The sequence below is a fragment of the Astatotilapia calliptera genome, chromosome 20 (assembly GCF_964374335.1).
Source record: "Astatotilapia calliptera chromosome 20, fAstCal68.1, whole genome shotgun sequence".
Classification (NCBI taxonomy): domain Eukaryota; kingdom Metazoa; phylum Chordata; class Actinopteri; order Cichliformes; family Cichlidae; genus Astatotilapia; species Astatotilapia calliptera.
In genome coordinates, this window is record NC_137441.1 from 21,016,081 (window position 1) to 21,028,276 (window position 12,196).

General features: G+C 43.2%; 1 protein-coding gene across 1 annotated transcript in view; it reads left to right on the forward strand.

The window, feature by feature from the left end:
• ntsr1 (neurotensin receptor 1 (high affinity)) overlaps nucleotides 1-12,196 on the forward strand; it is a 90,435-nt gene that overhangs the window by 72,024 nt on the left and 6,215 nt on the right. The gene's annotated exons all lie outside the window — the stretch shown is intronic.

The following is a 12,196-nucleotide window of genomic DNA, read 5'->3' on the forward strand; positions in this document are numbered from 1 at the left end:
TAGTGATGGGAATTCAAGCTCTTTTTAGTGAGCTGAACCAAAAGAGCCGGTTCTCTAAAAAGAGCCGGCTCGGCTCACTAAAAAGAGCCAGGTCTTTCAGCTCCCAACCGGCTTTTCAGGTTGTTTTGTTGCTTTAATTAATTTATTATCAAAAACAATATAAAATTATGCACAATAGGAATTACTAATGTAAAAAAAACCATGGTTTTATTTATATACGGGGGCCCCAGACACAAAGCACATATAAACTCCCAAAGAAATTGCTAACATTAACTGAACTTCCAAAACAGAGCTACCTAGATCACTTAAATTACACAGTTGAAAGCATATGTCTATTGCTTGTGTACACAAATTATTTGAATATATATATATATATACATACATACATACATACATACATACGGCAAGGAGGAGTCAGGACGCCAGGTCAGGGGGGAGATATCATCACCCCCACCCGAGATTGGGTACATAGCCCCAAGTGCGATAGGAGAAGGATCGTTGAGTGCGAGAGGAACTGACCTGAAAAATAGGATCATGGCCAAGCTTGAAACCTGGATCCCGCGTAGCCGGTTACCAAGATTACGTGAAGTTCCCTCAGAAGGTCTGCTAGATGATGTTAATGCAGCACTACGGACAATACCTACAACCACGATTACCGACACTAACAAGCTGATCTACAATACGGCAACAGTGATCAGTGAGATGCTTGGCTACAAGTTGAACAGCGACAAGGGGCAGTACCCTCCATGGAGAAGGAGGCTAGAGGGCAAGATCAAAGTAGCACGGAGGGAGGTTAGCCAACTAACGGAGTTGCAGAAAGGTGCGACAAATAAGGTGCCTAAGAAATACAGCAAGCTGTCCATACCTGAGGCCTTGGAAACTCCCAAGCAAAGACTCACAGCCTTGGCCAGCCGCTTGAGGAGGTACACCAGAGAGATAGAAGGCAGGAGAATAAACCAGCTGTTCTCCACAGAACCAGCAAAGGTGTACTCTCAGTGGCAAGGGAACAATAAGAGAACAGCACCACCAAGGCTGGAGACGGAGCAATACTGGAAGAGCATATGGGAGAAGGATGCAACCCATAACGGCAATGCTCAGTGGCTAGAGGATCTGAGGGCTGACCACAGCGACCTCCCTGAACAGGGTCCAGTAACCATCACAGTGGCAGATATCCAAGAAAGGGTCTCCAGTATGAAGAGTTGGACAGCACCAGGGCCCGACATGGTTCACGCCTACTGGCTGAAGAAGCTGACTGCACTCCACGAGCGTCTGGCAGCACAAATGAACCAGCTGCTAGTTAACGAGAGACACCCGGAATGGCTAACTGAAGGCCGGACGGTCCTGATCCCCAAGGACCCCAAGAAGGGACCGGTCCCCTCCAACTACCGACCAATAACCTGCCTCAGTACTACATGGAAGCTCCTGTCAGGCATCATATCGGCTAAGATGAACAGGCACATGGGTCAATACATGAGCGGGACACAGAAAGGAATTGGCAAGAATACCAGAGGCGCAAAACACCAGCTACTGGTAGACAGAACAATCAGCCGAGACTGCAAGACCAGACTGACCAACCTGTGCACTGCCTGGATTGATTACAAGAAGGCCTATGACTCAATGCCCCACAGCTGGATACTGGAATGCCTAGAATTGTACAAGATCAATGGGACCCTAAGAGCCTTCATCAGGAACTCAATGGGGATGTGGCGTACAACACTAGAGGCCAACTCCAAGCCCATAGCACAAGTCACCATCAAGTGCGGGATCTACCAAGGAGATGCTCTGTCCCCACTGCTGTTCTGCATAGGCCTGAACCCCCTCAGTGAGATCATTAACAAGACTGGCTACGGATACCGACTACAGAACGGAGCAGTTGTCAGCCACCTCCTGTACATGGATGACATCAAGCTGTATGCCAAGAGTGAACGAGACATCGATTCACTGATCCACACTACCAGGCTATACAGCAATGACATTGGAATGTTGTTCGGACTGGAGAAGTGTAGTCGGATGGTAACAAAGAGAGGGAAGGTAGTCAGAACTGAGGGGATTGAACTACCAGAAGGCAACATTGCAGACATAGAGGACAGTTACAAGTACTTGGGGATCCCACAGGCGAATGGGAACCATGAAGAGGCCGCTAGAAAAGCTGCAACCACCAAGTACCTGCAGAGGGTCAGGCAAGTCCTGAGGAGTCAGCTGAATGGTAAGAACAAGATCCGGGCCATCAACACGTACGCCCTGCCCGTGATCAGGTACCCTGCTGGGGTAATAGGCTGGCCAAAGGAGGAGATAGAAGCCACTGACATAAAGACAAGAAAGCTCCTTACCATACATGGAACGCCATAACCAAGTGGCCGGCATAGTGTACAGGAACATCTGTGCCGAGTATAACCTGGAAGTCCCGAGGTCAAAATGGGAGATGCCCCCAAGGGTGGTGGAGAATGACCGAGGTAAGATCCTGTGGGACTTCCAGATACAGACGGACAAAATGGTGGTGGCTAACCAACCGGACATAGTGGTGGTAGACAAACAGAAGAAGACGGCCGTAGTGATCGATGTAGCGGTTCGGAATGACAGCAATATCAGGAAGAAGGAACACGAGAAGCTGGAGAAATACCAAGGGCTCAGAGAAGAGCTCGAGAGGATGTGGAGGGTGAAGGTAACAGTGGTCCCAGTGGTAATCGGAGCACTAGGTGCGGTGACTCCCAAGCTAGGCGAGTGGCTCCAGCAGATCCCGGGAACAACATCGGAGATCTCTGTCCAGAAGAGCGCAATCCTGGGAACAGCTAAGATACTGCGCAGGACCCTCAAGCTCCCAGGCCTCTGGTAGAGGACCCAAGCTTGAAGGATAAACCGCCCGCAGGGGCGTGCTGGGTGTTAAGTATATATATATATATATATGTATATATATATATATATATATATATATATATATATATATATATATATATATATATATATATATATACATACATTAGGGGTGCAACGATACTCGTATCGATATTGAACCGTTCGATACAGTGATTTCGGTTCGGTATGAATATGTATCGAACAATACAAAATTTTAAATTTTTTTATCAACTTTTCTTCTGACGATGCTGTCTGTGTTGAGATCTCAGTGGATCTGCGTTCGACTACTCCGCCTAGGCTGCACTGTCGAGCGCAGATCCACTGAGCGCAGCACAAGCTAGCAAGACAGAAGCTAAGCTCGTTGCAACATGACAAATTGAACCTCCCCCACCCTCATTCAGATCTGGCCAGAACTATTTTGGTCTTCAGGTCTTTGTCTAAAGAAAGCTTTTTAAATAGAATATATTTTTTAACTATGTCTACCTGGACAAGAATAGTGTGTGGGGAGGACATGGGATAGATCTGATCTCAACACAAACATACCTTTAATATTTGGTGACTTGTACCAGAGGATTTGCTCTGGAGCTTGATTTTGTTGCTCTTGAACTTTATAAACATTGTGTTCTCATACTCAGTCACCAATGACAGAGTATTTAAAGCCCATTATTATGCAACACGACCAAAGCCTCAAAGAACTCTACCCATCAAAAAACTTTATCTGAAACATCATTTCATCGTCCACTAATCTAGGTGAATTCTAAAAATTGGACCACTCATTCATATTTGGATAATGAGATTTATAGCAAAACATCAATTTTTCAGAGACTGTGTGAAGAATTTTAAGAGCTTGACAGTAACAGAAACAGTTTGCAGTTGCGTATCACTGGGAAAGCTCGTCTTCAAAAGCTAGTGAATCTACTGTCAAAATGTGTTTACTTGAAATACTAGAATATACAGAAGACACAGCTGGATGTCAGCCTTACACGCTGGGTAACGAGCTTTGAATGTCATCTTGGCCTCTTTGAACAGGCAATCATAAAAGCATACAGCTTTTTAGCAAAATAACCTTTTGAACAATGATAATGAAAAAAAATTTATGTATTGGTTGAGCATCATATTTGTTTCCATAATGTATTCTATGCTTTTTCAAAATTAGTGAAAACATCACCATAAGGATACTAGTCATAGAAGGGGAGAAATTAAGACTTTTCCATTTCTTTTGCCCTATGGTTGCAACTTGTCTGTCAGAGGGTTGTGTTATTTAATTTGTCAACATTGCTAATGGAATCTGATACAATTTGCTTTCATACACAATTTTATGGACTTAAAGTGCAGGTCAACATTCTGCCTTATATTAACAAAGTCCTTCACCGCAGGGTTCTTTTGTATATAATGATGTTAAACTCCTCTGGAATGAGCAAAGTTGTTATAATGTTTGCATTTAAAGTGTATGCTATATACAATATATGTATACGTCATTAAAAGTTAAGACACTTGAAATGATAAACAGGGATGGTTTTTGTAGAAACGTAAACCTAAAATATTTTTGGTATTTGAAATATAAACTTAAGTTAAACATTTTTTCAAACACTTAAAGGCTACACTATTAAAGAGCATGCATCAAAGCCATTCAATGTAAGAGAGCCAACATCAGATTGTCTGTAAATGACTGTAAATCAACAAGAAGAAGTGAGTGAAGGCAGAGGGAAGTATTTCTTGAGTAAGCTGGTAAATATGTTTGGTTTTGTACAAAAACTCAGGAAACTAGTGTAAAATAAACCTGAGAGATTCAAAATTCTGTCAGAGACTCACTTATAGTCCATGTCAACCTTCCTTAAATAAACGTTGTATACAGAATTACCTGAGTGCATATTTAACAAAAAGGTCGTGTTCAATGGTGTCCCTGTTGTCCCTCGCAAAAAAAAATGTTCTTGTAAATTAAAAACTTTTTTTCTGAATTGATTTTTTTTTTCTGAAATATGTAATTATGTCTGAATTTATGCATTTTTTGTTGCACCACAGTAGTGCAATATTTGTGAAAGGAGTGTGATATTCAGATTTTCATATGAAATATAAATGCTCCTTTTATTTAGGATTAATTTCCACTTGCAGTAGCACTCTCTCTGTGGCTATCCATCCAGACAGGAATCAGAAATACTGTGTTTTTTCCAGCCAACTGAAGATTAAGTTTGTACCACTTGGACATTCTAGCGTTTGTAGGAAATTGTTTTTCTTCCCTTTTTCGTGCAGGGGCTTTGACATCATTAATAAATCTGTAGACTGGCGGGCAGCCTAGATTACAAATTTCCTCAAAAGTTGATCTGATAATGATGTTGGAAGGGTTTCTGGTAGTGGACCAACAAGGATTAAAATCAGCATTATAGGTTCAGTGCAACACAGTGCTGTGAAAAGTATTTGACCCCTTACTACTTTTTTATGTTACACAGAGAAAAATACAAAATAGCTTTTATATTATTATTTATTAAGAGGAAAAAGTGTCTATACATACACACACACACACACACACACACACACACACACACACACACACACACACACACACACACACACACACACACACACACACACACACACACTAATTTCTGCCATGGGTACACAGCAAATTCAAAAGTGTTAAATGTTTTGGTGTTAATAGTCTCCTTGCAAAAGTAGAGTTAATTTTACTCTAAGCAGAGTCACATTCTTTTAATGTAACTCCGAGGTGTAAAATGATAGTAGTTAAAATCGAGTGTTAAAAATGAGTGTTTCTATTTCAAATCTGGAGGTGTTACAATGGAAACATTAACTCTTGACCTCTTAACTCTGAACTCCTACAGGGGCTATGACACCAACAGAGTAAATTCACAGACTCCGCCCCCAGCACGGCTCCAATCGAAGCTGAAGTGAAGCCGTTTCAGAACATTTTGCTCTACATATTTGAGTTGTTTGCCATGCTTGGTAAGTCATTTTTTCAAAGATTGTTTCAATTATTATTATGAGCTTTTACTTCTGTGGCTCTTTGGAGTTGAGACAAAGCTGTGTGAAAGGCATTAGCCATGTTGCTCGGTGATAGCATAATATTCTGTTTTAGCTAGCTGAAAGGTATTGTTTGCGGGCAAATACCACAGCCTTGAAAAAAAGCTTGCATGTGAATTTTCAGTCAAACTTTTGGTCAAATACACCTAAAACAATGTCTAGAATGTGAAATGTTGGTATAATGGTGCTACTTGAAGCCTGAAAACGATCGCCCATAAAAAAAAACAAAAAAACACGAGCAAACAGCAGTAGCAGACGTCCTGACTGGATTCTACGGTAGCATTTAGATCCCTCCAGAGTTTTGTGCACACGGTTTAGGTAAAAATGAAAAAGGTTGAGGTTTCACATTTAGTTCAGTATTACCTGTTGCCTGTGTCCTTGTCTTTTGGGAAAATACTTTACACAAGTAATGGCTCAAAGAGGATTCCTTTTTTTTTTTTTTTACTGTGCTGCAATTGTTTACTGGATTATTTGTGCCATTAATTAGTGTCAACTAATTTTTATTCAATCTCCGCACAGGATATGCTTGTGAAGATGGAATATGGGGGAGAGCAGAAGTGCGTTGAAGTTCCACAAAGGGATGAATGAAGGACATGCATATTGTATTGAAGAAATAAGTGATGAGAATGCTGTTATTTGCTTTTGATAAACAAAATTCTAATGAAAGTGAGAACATGTATACTTTCAGAAAATGTTTTGAAATTGTGGTGCACAGTTCAGAATAAATGTTTTTCAAAAACCATTGCGTCTTTTTAGTAAATGTTTATTTCCAAAAGAAATTTCTAGAAGTTCAGAACAGTAAAATTCCCACTTTTTAGAATGAATTAGAAGATAACTCTTACGTAGTTAAACTAAAATACTCTTTGAGAGTTAATATATAAACTCTTAACACCAAGTGTTAAATTATCAACTCCAGACAGATTTGGTGTTTAACACTAAATCAGAGTTAACGTACAAACTCTCCAAAAAGAGTTAAATTAACACTCTCTGGTGTGGACCCATATAGACACTTTAATAGTGTTGAAATCAAATCCGACAGTGTTAATTTGGACATGCTGGATTTGCAGTGTATATAAGCAGTACAAGTGTGTAACCTCTTCTATTCCTTCAGTTGTTGTTTTGGAGTTAAGTGTAGTGAATGTAGCCTGTGTGCGACTCTCAAACTATAAATACCTATAAATTCTTTGGAGTATACTGGACTGGGTTAAAAACATCACTGCACTTTACAGGAAAGGCAAGAGTCCTCTCCATTTTCTGAGGCGGCTGAGGTCCTTCAACATCTGGACAATGCTCTGGATTTTATATTATTCTGTTGTGGCCAGTGCTATCCTGTATGCTGTTGCATGTTGGAGCAGCAGATTGAGGGTCACAGATGCCAACAGAGGCCAGTAATATTGTGGGGATCATGGTGGACTCCTTCCCGGAGAGGTGGATGTTGTCCAAGATAAAGACAATGTAGGATAGTACCTCCCGCCCACTCCATGACGTGCTGGCTAGCCACAGGATAGCACATTCAGTGAGAGACTGTGATTACCAAAAAGCACCACTGAACGGCACAGGAAATCATTCCTGCCTGTGGCCATCTCCCTGTATAACTCCTCCATACACTGTAAACACTGCAATAGTTACATCCTTTTTGCATACACTCTTTTCTTACTCGGTAATGTTGCTGTCAGTTTTCTTGATATTTATTTCTACTCACCTCTTTCAATCCTTGATATTTATTGTTGAGTGATTTGCATATATTGTGTTATTTCTTTAATCTGTAAATCTGTAACATGAGCTGAATCTCGTAAATCTCGTTTTCAAGTCCCCTTATATATGAAATATGTAGTCTAGCTACAAGTCGCTTAGAAAGACATTCCTATTAAGGTCTGGTCTACCAAAGAAGTGTCTATTACTGCACTGCCACCACAGGTGGTGTGTCTTAAACACAATCCATGTGAGTTATACTGTTCGAGATCAGTCCACACATACATATGAAATATGTAGTACGGTGATATAGTCCCGCCACTCAGAGAACCTGCGTTACTATGTCACCATTTTTTGTAATTTTTGTATTTAAAGAAGCTTAGTTAACTTTAAAATACACCATTTCATTACAAAATATTAATGGTCATGATTATCTTTGTAATTTTGTAATATAACGTTTAAAATAAATGTTCATCACCTTGCAGCTGTTTTTATTTAATCAGAATCAGAATACTTTATTGATCCCTGGGGGAAATAATTTTTTGTTACAGTGCTCCATTATAAACCAAAAATTAAGACAAGACAGACAATACACTAACTAAGAATAGTACAATATATACATATATATACATACATACATACATACATAAGTCACTCATAAATAAATAGCTGAAAAAGAAACATGTGTAGTTATAGCAGCAAACAGTGTGTTAAGTGGATGCGTTGTACAGGGAGATGGCCACAGGCAGGAATGATTTCCTGTGTCGTTCAGTGGTGCTTTTCAGTAATCTCAGTCTCTCACTGAACGTGCTCCTGTGACTGACCAGCATGTCATGGAGTGGGTGGGAGGTGTTATCCAACAATGTCTTTATCTTGGACAGCATCCGCCTCTCCGACACCACCTTGAGGGAGTCCAGCTCCATCCCCACAACATTGCTGGCCTTACGGATTAGTTTGAGTCTGTTGGCATCTGCGACCCTCAGCCTGCTCCCCCAGCATGCAACAGCATAGAGGATCGCACTGGCCACAACAGACTCATAGAAAATCTTCAGCATTTTCCGGCATATGTTGAAGGACCTCAGTCGCCTCAAAAAATAGAGACGACTCTGGCCCTTCCTGTAAAGTGCTGTGGTGTTTTTAGCCCAGTCCAGTTTATTGTCAATGTGTACTCCAAGGTATTTATAGTCCTCCACAATGTCAACACTGACCCCCTGGATTGAAACAGGGGTCAAGTGTTTCCTGGTCTTCCTGATATCCACGATCAGTTCCTTGGTCTTTGCCACGTTGAGCTGCAGATGATTCTGCTCACACCACGTGACAAAGGAGTCGACCACAGCCCGGTACTCTGTCTCATCATCCCTGCTGATGCATCCAACCACCGCAGAGTCATCAGAAAACTTCTGAAGATGGCAGGTCTCTGTGCAGTGGCTGAAGTCTGTGGTGTAGAGGGTGAAGAGGAAGGGGGAGAGGACAGTCCCCTGTGGTGCCCCTGTGTTGCTGATTACCTTGTCAGACACACACTGTGGGAGACGTACATATTGTGGTCTTCCTGTCAGGTAATCAACAATCCAGGACACCAGAGAAGCATCCACCTGCATCGCTGCTAACTTATCACCCAGGAGGGTCGGCCTGATGGTGTTGAAAGCACTGGAAAAGTCAAAAAACATGACCCTCACAGTGCTCGCCGGCTGGTCCAGATGGGTGTAGACACGATTGAGCAGGTAGATGATGGCATCCTCAGTTCCGAGACAAGGCTGATAAGCGAACTGAAGGGGATCCAGATGTGGTCTTACTATGGGTCGCAGCTGGTCCAGGATGAGCCTTTCCAGGGTCTTCATGATGTGAGAGGTGAGTGCCACGGGCCTGTAATCCTGGGGGCCACTGGGACGTGGCGTCTTTGGTACAGGGACGAGGCATGATGTCTTCCACATCACCGGGACCCTCTGCAGACTCCGACTCAGCATAAACAGTTTATGAAAGACTCCACACAGCTGGGGGGCACAGGTCTTGAGGACAAGGGGACTCACTCCGTCTGGTCCAGCAGACTTGCCTGAGTGAAGTCTCCTCATTTGCATCTCAACCTGGTATTGAGTGAAGGTGATGGGTGGGGGAGGGGTGTCAGGAATCTCACAGGAGGCAACAGCGCCATGTGAAGAGAGAGGCTGGCACAGTGGTGTGGCTCTGGATTCCAGGCTGACTGCAGGTGAGGTTGTGGGGGTGGGAGCAGACACTGTGGTGTCGAATCTATTGAAAAACAGATTCAACTCGTTGGCTCTATTCTCACCTCCCTCAGCTCCCCTGCTGTTGGTTGGCCTGAATCCAGTGATGGTCTTCATGCCCCTCCACACCTCTCTCATGCTGTTCTGCTGGAGTTTCCACTCCAGCTTCCTCCTGTAATTGTCCTTAGCCTCTCTGATCTTGTCCTTTAGTAACACCTGGATCTTCCTTACCTCCTCTTTGTTGCCCCCTCTGAAAGCCCTCTTCTTGTTGTTGAGGAGGGCTTTGATGTCCTTAGTCACCCACGGCTTGTTATTTGGGTAACAATGAACAGTCTGAGCTGGAACAATGGAGTCGGTGCAGAAAGTTATGTAGTCTGTGATACACTCAGTAAGCCCATTGATGTCCTCGGCGTGAGGCTCACAGAGTGTTTCCCAGTCGGTCACCTCGAAACAGCCCTGTAGTTCCGCTATTGCCTCCTCTGACCACCTCCTAACAGTCCTGGTGGTCACAGGTTCCCACCTCACAATTGGCACATAGCGGGGGGTGAGGTGAATTTAAGTCTACTTTCAGGAAAAGTAGTTAGCACTGTTTACTGCAAAACTACTCGTTTTCTGTTATGTCATTTGTTTAAATCACAATTTCACTGTAAGTACAATTAATGAATTGAAGTCTGCAAGTTAAAGATATTAAGAGTAAGAGACCAAAAACTTAAAATTCCCAGTAAATCAGCGGGTAATCAGGTTCTAAAGATTGTATTTAAGACTGCAACATTGTCAAGGCAATACACATCCACGGACAATTACATCCACGCTCTTTGGTTCTGTCCACCAGTTCAGATGTTTTGGCGCAGGATATGTGAAGACTTATCAAAGTGTCTGAAATGTAAAATTCCAACCTCCCCTTTAGTGTGCTTGTTGGGCAAATTGGATGATGTCACTAAAGAAATGAATACAGTCCACATGGTAAGGTAAGGTAAGGTGAGGTAAGGTAACTTTCTTCATACCTGTAGGTAAGGTAAATTTACTCAACAGAAAAATGATAGCATTTGGCATTCATTCAACAACACACATACCTAATAAATATAAACCTCATGGTTTTTACTTTACTAGCGCCAAACAGTCACCTCAAGGCGCTTTATATTGTACAGTAGATCGGACGATAATAGATACAGAGAAAAACCCAACAATCATATGACCCCCTATGAGCAAGCACTTTGGCGACAGTGGGAAGGAAAACCTCCCTTTTAACAGGAAGAAACCTCCGGCAGAACCAGGCTCAGGGAGGGGCGGCCATCTGCTGCAACTGGGCTCTGGAGGCTCTTAGATGGCGTTTTCCTCATGGCTGCATGCAGCAGGGCTGGTGTAAGGTGGGGGCTTGGGGTTCTCAGGGTGCTCCGCCTCCATGCTGGGGCTCTAGCTGGGCCTTGGGTCCTCGTTGGTGTGTCGCTGAGGTTATGTGTACATTGTTACACATTCAGACTCTTGACTTGCAGACTGGAGGAGCCAGTGATCGAACTACTAACCTTCCGATCAGTAGGTGACGTGCTTTAGCTCCTGAGCTACAGCCACCCGCTGGCTGGGCATGAGTGCCAGCTTGATGCCAGATCTGGGCCAGATCTGTTTTCTATGGGCCTGGACCACATAATCCAAACCACAATAGAGCCAGATATGGCATGCCATCACATAGACAGTGCCATCTATGCCAGGCCTGGCCCATATTTGGATGACATACGTCTTATCATGCCAGAAGTCAGCCAGCAGTGCCGGCTTGATACCAGATCTGGGCCAGACTTTCTTGCTATGTGGGATGGGGTGGATACAGTTTCCTCTGCGGTGGGGTCAGGTGGGCTGCTCCGGGTCTGTGGAGCTTGGCGGTGCTGCTGCCGTGGGCCCCGGTCTGGATGGCCTTGGTGGGTTCCAGATGGTGGGGGTGCCTATTGGGGTCAGTGGGGGAGCTGGCCCCAGGGAGGGGCTGCTTTCCCTTCCCTTCCTTTCCTCCCATCCCCGACTGCCATCCCCGACTGCCTTCCTCTTCTCTTCCCACTATACCACACACACCCACACAGGGGAGCCCCCCCCCCCCCCTCCCCATTGTTTTCCTATACCCTAGCCATGTCTGTCCCGTCTGTAACAACTGAAAATAAAATAAAATAAAATGAATAATAACAACAAAGGTCAATCAAGGCAAGGCCCCGGTGGTCCACTTGATAAAGTAAATCCGTTTGGTATCTTTGTTGGCCTTAAGACATCAATTCTGAAGGCTAAAGAACCAAACGGGTCAGGCAAAAAATAAATAATGAAGACTGCAACAATACTAGTCTATCTTTATGTCGATATTGCATTTTGAATGTCAGTTATTAAAGTTAGTATTTTGAAACTGCCATGTTTTTTTTAAT